The sequence below is a fragment of the Capricornis sumatraensis genome, chromosome 16, assembly GCF_032405125.1.
Source record: "Capricornis sumatraensis isolate serow.1 chromosome 16, serow.2, whole genome shotgun sequence".
Classification (NCBI taxonomy): domain Eukaryota; kingdom Metazoa; phylum Chordata; class Mammalia; order Artiodactyla; family Bovidae; genus Capricornis; species Capricornis sumatraensis.
Window position 1 is genome coordinate 26945052 of NC_091084.1, and position 7436 is coordinate 26952487.

A 7436-nucleotide genomic window follows, 5' to 3' on the forward strand; every position below is an offset into this window, starting at 1 on the left:
GCTAGCGTGTGAGATGAGTGCAATTGTGTGGTAGTTTGAACATTCTTTGTCATTGCCTTTCTTTGGGATTGGAATGAAAACTGGCCTTTTCCAGTCCTGTGGCCACTGCTGAGTTTTATAAATTTGCTGGCATATTGAGTGCAGCACTTTAACAAAATCACCTTTTAGGATTTGAAATAGCTCAACTGGAATTTCATCACCTTCACAGCTTTGTTCATGGTGATGCTTCCTAAGGCCCACTTGACTTTACATTCCAGGATGTCTGGCTCTAGGTGAGTGATCACACCATTGAAGATCTTTTTTTATATAGTTCTTCTGTGTTTTCTTGCCACCTCTTCTTAATATATTCTGCTTGTTAGGTCCATGCCATTTCTGTCCTTTATCGAGCCCATCTTTCCATGAAATGTTCCCTTGGGATCTCTAATTTTCTTGAAGAGATCTCTAGTCTTTCCCATTCTATTGTTTTCCTCTATTTCTTTGCATTGATCACTGAAGAAGGCTTTCTTATCTCTCCTTGCTATTCTTTAGAACCCTGCATTCAAATTTCTTTTCTCCTTTGCCTTTAACTTCTCTTTTCTCAGCTATTTGTAAGGCCTTGTTAGACAACCATTTCGCCTTTTTGCATTTCTTTTTCTTGGGGATGGTCTTGATCCCTGCCTCCAGTACAGTTTCACAAACCTCTGTCCATAGTTCTTCAGGCACTCTGTCTATCAGATCTAATCCCTTGAATCTATTAGTCACTTCCACTGTATAATTGTAAGGGATTTGATTTAGGTCATACCTGAATGGTCTAGTGGTTTTCCCTACTTTCTTCAGTATAAGTCTGAACTTGGCAATAAGGAGTTCATGATCTGAGCCACAGTCAGCTCCTGGTCTTGTTTTTGCTGACTGTATAGAGCTTCTCCATCTTTGACTCCAAAGAATATAATCAATCTGATTTTGGTATTGACCATCTGGTGATTTCCATGTGTAGAGTCTTCTCTTCTGTTGTTAGAAGAGGGTGTTTGCTATGACCAGTGCATTCTCTTGGCAAAACTCTGTTACCCTTTGCCCTGTTTCATTTTGTACTCCAAGGGCCAATTTGCCTGTTACTCCAGGTATCTCTTGACCTTCTACTTTTGCATTCCAGTCCCCTATAATGAAGAGGACATCTTATCCTTATCCATCAGAGGGCAGACAGAATGAAAATCACAATCACAGAAAAGTAACCAATCTGATCACACAGACCACAGCCTTGTGTAACTCAATGAAACTATAAGCCATGCTGTGTAGGGCCATCCAAGACGGACGGGTCATGGTGGAGAGTTCTGACAAAATGTGGTCCACTGGAAAAGGGAATGGCAAACCACTTCAGTATTCTTGCCTTGAGAACCCATGAACTGTATGAAGAGGCAAAAAGGTGTGACACTGAAAGATGAACTCCCCAGGTTGGTACATGCCCAATATGCTACTGGAGATCAGTGGAGAAATAACTCCAAAAAGAATGAAGAGATGGAGCCAAAGCAAAACAACACCCAGTTATGGATGTGACTGGTGATGGAAGTAAAGTCCGATGCTGTAAAGAGCAATATTGCATAGGAACCTGGAATGTTAGGTCCGTGAATCAAGGCAAATTGGAAGTGGTCAAACAGGAGACGGTAAGAGTGAACATTGACATTTTTGGAATCAGCGAACTAAAATGGACTGGAATGGGTGAATTTAACTCAGATGATCATTATATCTACTACTGTGGGCAGGAATCCTTTAGAAGAAATGGAGTAGATATCATAGTTAACAAGAGTCCTAAATTCAGTACTTGGGTGCAATCTTAAAAACGACAGAATGATCTCTGTTTGTTTCCAAGGAAAACCATTGAATATCATGGTAAAATATATACCATGTATTGTCCTATATAATATATAGTATAATATATATAAATAGTATATGTAATAAATATATACAAGTGTATTATGTAAACTTGTTTATTAAAACATATTTTAAATATATGTGTATGTATGTATGTGTATGTGTGTGTATGTATGTACTTTTAGCTTTAAAAAGTATCTTTAAATACCAGGCTAAACAATGATAAGGAAATCTCTCCTCCTCCATCTTTTGCTATTTATAACATTTCTGTGTTATTGCAATTTATTTATAATATTTGTGTGTCAGAACACACACAACATTTATGGTTTTCCAACCATAATTTCTATAGTTATTTTTTCTTTTTTTGGCAGGTTCTATAGTTTAGTGTATTCAGTAATTGTCATTGTTTTTGTAAGTGATTTTTATCATGTATCTCTTTTTTAAGCTGGTCTTCTACATTTTAAAAAGAAGGGTTTATAGAGACTAAATCCCCTGTGTTTGTTGTAATAGTTGGATTAAAAAAAAGTTTGAATCTATAAATAACTTGAGATTCATTTGATATGTGGTATAAGGTGAGAATACAAATTAACTTATAACCTCCAGGATGATATCTAGTGAACCATTTTGCTTATTACTTCTGTAACCTTCAGAAAGATGAAACTGTCCAAGGGACAAATGAAAAATTAAAATATGCTTTCCTTCTAGGAAACTGAGACTTCAAACAGCAAAACATGTGTTCAATGATTTTGAGGATTTAGGGAAGAAAACAGTTCAAGTAATTAGCTACAGAACCTGTGTTGGGGAGAAAAGGAAATTGGGGCCAGATAGGGTCTTATGAGTTGAAAGAAAATGAAAAAATCAAGGAAGCAGTGCCTGGGACATAAAAAGCACTCAAAACATTTCTGTTTGCTGCATTTGTGTGATTTCAAGGTTTTTGGGAGGTGGAATGAGAGTGAGAACAAACGTTGTTGTTTAGTTGCTAAGTCATGTCTGGCTCTTTGTGACCCATGGACTATAGCCCGCCAGGCTCCTCTCTCCTTGGGATTTCCTAGGCAAGAATATTGGAGCGGATTACTAGGTCCTTCTGTGGATGATCTTCCTGATCCAGGGATCAAACCAGCGTCTCCTGTGTTGCAGGCAGACTCTTTACCATCTGAGCCTCCAGGGAAGCCCTGAGTAAAAGCATACTGCATACTTTGGAGATACTGTGGGTTTGATTCCAGATCACCACAATAAGCAAATATCAAGTTAAAGTGAGTCGCATGAATTTTTTTGTTTTCCCAGTGCATATAAAGTTATCTTTACACTATAGTGTAGTCTATTAAGTGTGCAATAGCATTATGTCTTAAAAAAACCAATGTCCATACCTTAATTAAAAAATACTTTATTGCTGGAAAATGCTAACCGTCATCTGAGCCTTCAGAGAGTTATCTTTTGGCTGGTGGAGGGTTTTGTTTTGATGTTGATATCTGTGGACTAATGAGGGCAGGCTTATTTTGGTTTATGTATTTTTTTATTTTTGGCTGTACTGGGTCTTCATTGCAGCATGGACTTTTCTCGAGTTGTAGAGAGCAGGAGCTACCCTCTGGTTTTGGTGTGAGGGCTTCTGATTGCGGTGGCTTCTCGTCACAGAGCACAGGCTCCAGGGGCCACGGGCTTCAGTAGCTGTGGCTTCTGGGTTCTAGAGACAGGCTCAAAAGTTGCGGCACATGGCCTTAGTTGCTCTGAGGACTATGGGGTCCTCCTGGATCAGGGATTGAAACTGTGTCTCCTGCATTGGCAGGCAGACCGCCACTGAGCCACCAGGGAATCCCCAAGGTGGACTTATTAATTGTCCTAATTTCAATATTGTTGTGTCTCAGAACAGAGAGGTCTGAGGAGAGGAAGAAAGGGAAGCAGCTGGTTGGTGGAGCAGTCAGAACACACACAACATTTATCAGTGAAGTTCATTGTCTTACATGAATGCAGCTGTGGTGCCCCCAGACAATTAGAAGAGTAATATAAAGATCACTGGTCACAGATCACCATAACCAGTAAAATACTATGTAAATGTTTGAAATATTGCAAGAATTACCAGGATATGACACAGAGATACAAAGTGAGCAAATGCTTTTGGAGAAATGACACCAATAGATTTGTTCAACTCAGGGTTGCCTCAGACCTTCAATTTGTTAGAAAATACAATATTTGCAATATCTAAAAAAAGATGTGGTAAAGCAAAGTTCAATAAAACAAGATATGTCAGTGTAAGAAATGTGGAAGATTTGTGGAATGTGGAAGAAGTGTGGCTGTGGTTAAAAAGTGTGAGATGTCAGTTGGGTGGTAACAAGGTTCCAGGTGTGACTTTTAAAGTGGGTTGTCAAAATATATTGGACATGAAATTTCCTGGTACTTAGAAAAAATTGCCAGAAGGCTTGAAGTTTGAATTGGTTTGAATGTGAGATCTAGGTTTTCTGGGCAATGGAAGGATTTGGGGGAGAAGATGAAGACTTAACCAGCTACATTATTATTTTGTGAATATGGGGAACCAATCAACTTTATGAGGTAGATCCTATCTTATATTTATTCCATAGATTAGGAAATGAAGTGTATTAAGTAATATCAGTATTACTAATTTTACTTAATCAATATTAAATATTTTTCCTTTCACCAAGAATGAATAACTGCCAGAGTCAAGATTCAAGTCCAGCCAGTCTGACTCTCAAGCTTGTTATCTGACCATTCTGTAGCCCCACCTCCAGGTATCTGGGTGGGGAGGATTTATGTGTGTGTGTGTGTGTGTGTGTGTGTGTGTGTGTGTGTGTGGTGGGGCTGGGTTGTTAGTTTATGTGACTACAACCCTTGGGGATGGTACAGAGGCTGAGCAAGACTCAGAACCTGTCTTATGGGGCAACTCGGGGAGCTCTGGAGTTTATTTTGAATCTATAAGAGAATGGAATGGAATGCATTGTGGAATGGAAGGGGAATTTTCCATTCCATGGTTACCTTCATCCTCCAAGACTGAGGTGGTTTCCAAGGAGAAAAGACTTAATTAAAAGGAAAAAAGAGCAAACCTTTTAAGCACTTCAGAAACTATAATATTTCTTTAAAATATATTGAGCAACTTATCCATTTGTTCAACACACACTTTAGTATCTGTCTTGTACTAGGCAGAGTATGTGTGTGTGTGTCTGACTCTTTGAGACCCCATGGACTGTAGTCCATCTGGCTCCATTGCCCATGGGATGTTCCAGGTGAGAATACTGGCAAATACTTTCCCACCCTCAATGCATCACCAGGTAGTTTAATGCTATGTTCTTAGTCTGACCTGGGATGAATTGAATTCTGAGAGAGGTTTTATTGAATAAGTGGAGAACTGAAATTTACAAAAAATTGTGGAACACTTGCAGTTATAAAAACAGTCCATGCATTTAGCCCTAGAATAGGTGTTAGCAGCATTTTATGAATCATCTTATTTGAAAACAAACAAGCAGACTAGGGAGGGTCTGCTTTCTAAAATGAAGTGAAGTGAAGTCGCTTAGTCGTGTCCGACTCTGCTTGACCCCGTGGACTGCAGCCCACCAGGCTCCCCCGTCCCTGGGATTCTCCAGGCAAGAACACTGGAGTGGGTTGCCATTTCCTCCAATGCATGAAAGTGAAAAGTGAAAGTGAAGTCACTGAGTCGTGTCCAACTCTCAGTGACCCCATGGACTGCAGCCTACCAGGCTTCTCCATCCCTGGGATTTTCTAGGCGAGAGTGCTGGAGTGGGGTGCCATTTCCTCACACGGAAAATGAGCCCTTTTGTACATGCTGTGCCTTCCAGAAGGCTGTACCTCTAGGTTGCTCCCTTTGTACATCCTCTGTTGTGTCCTTGAACCCTACTCATTTTTCTCTGTCTTGTTTCAGATATCACTTCCTTCAGAAGTCTTCTCTGGACTCAATGCTGGGGGGTTTCCCCTAGCATCCTTTCATGGCAGGTATCACAGACTATTGAGGTAGTTTGATACTGATTGGTATTCTCTCTCGTTTAATGTTGTGTTCCCATCCTGAGGTCACCATATAATAGTTGTTGAGTGAACAAGTGTTGTTTCATGAATGATTCTCCAAACAGAGCCTTCTTCTTTGTAATCACTTTAATATCTTCTCTGTGGGGATCTTTGAGGTTCTCAGGATGTGTCATTAGCATAAACAAAAAGGAAGGAAAGCAAAAACAAGGTGGTTAGTGGCTGCATGTAATTTTTTGGAGACCCAGCCTTCCTCCTTCTTCAATTGTTTCTTCTTTATCCATTCTACATTATAATGTCAACTCCATGTCCCTCCTCCCTCACCCAGAAAACAGGTGTAAAGAAGTGTTAACAATTATTCTCATTGTAAACACAGAATTTTGACCCTCACCCCCTTCTTCAGGCTTCCCAGGTGGTGCTAGTGGTAAAGAATCTGCCTGCCAGTGCAAGAGACGCAACAGAGGCAGTTTCGATCCCTGGGTTGGGAAGATCCCCTGGAGTGGGAAATGGCAACCCACTCCAGTGTTCTTGCCTGCAAAATTCCCTGGACAGAGGAGCCAAGCTACAGTCCATGGGGTTGCAAAGAGTTGGAAACGACTGAGCACACACATGCACACACTCACTCTTCTTTATAGATGATCATGGCACTTTGTTTTATCTTGTTTTTTCCTCTTCTGGGCTTGTGGAAGATTTCTTATTGATTGTATTTTTAATTTTTTTGTATTCTTGCTATAATTTCATTTTATATTTTTTAATGTGGGATTGATCTGTAGCTTTAGTCTTAATGAGGTATAGTTGATTTACAATATTGTGTTAGTTTCATGTGTACAGTGTATTGATTCAGTATTTTTGCATATTATATTCCACTATAGGTTATTACAAGATAAGACACTGGGTATAATTCCCTATTGCTTATCAGCTTTATATATAGTAGTTTGTATCCGTTAGTCCTATACTCTTAATTTGTCCCTCCCCACCTTCCTTCTCCCTTTTGGTAACTGCAAGTTTGTTTTCTGTATCTGTGAGTCTCTTTCTGTTGTACATATATATTTATTTGTATTATTTTTTAGATTCCACATGTAAGTGATATCATACAGTGTTTGTCTTTCTCTGACTTATTTCACTAAGCATAATGTTCTCTAAGCCATCCATGTTGCTGCAAGTGTTGATTAGTTTTTAAAATGTGTTACGTCCCTTTTCTGTGTACATGACTAGTTAGGTCCTATTCTGTGTCACGTCTGCATATATAGGGATGTGGCACCATTCATTTGGCAAGTGTGGTTTGGATGCTTCTATGCGCCTGGTCCTGTTGGATAAACTAGGGATGAATTCCTAGGAGGTACTGGGGTCATGGCTGGCATCTCTGTGGAGGGTGGAGAACACATATACCAGGGGGTGGGGAGTGGGAAGTGGGGGAGAAGGCATCTTGGGCAGGGGAGAAGTTGATACCAGTCAGCATGCAGGCCCCTAGGGGCCTCTGAATGCCATGCCCTGGGCGAGGCCCCAGCTGCACCCCTGGCGGCTCTACTGCAGCTTTGTTCCTGTTCATCTTCTTCTTTGTTGTGACCATGCAAGTGCCAGGAGAAGGACCAGACTGTGGAAAAAGC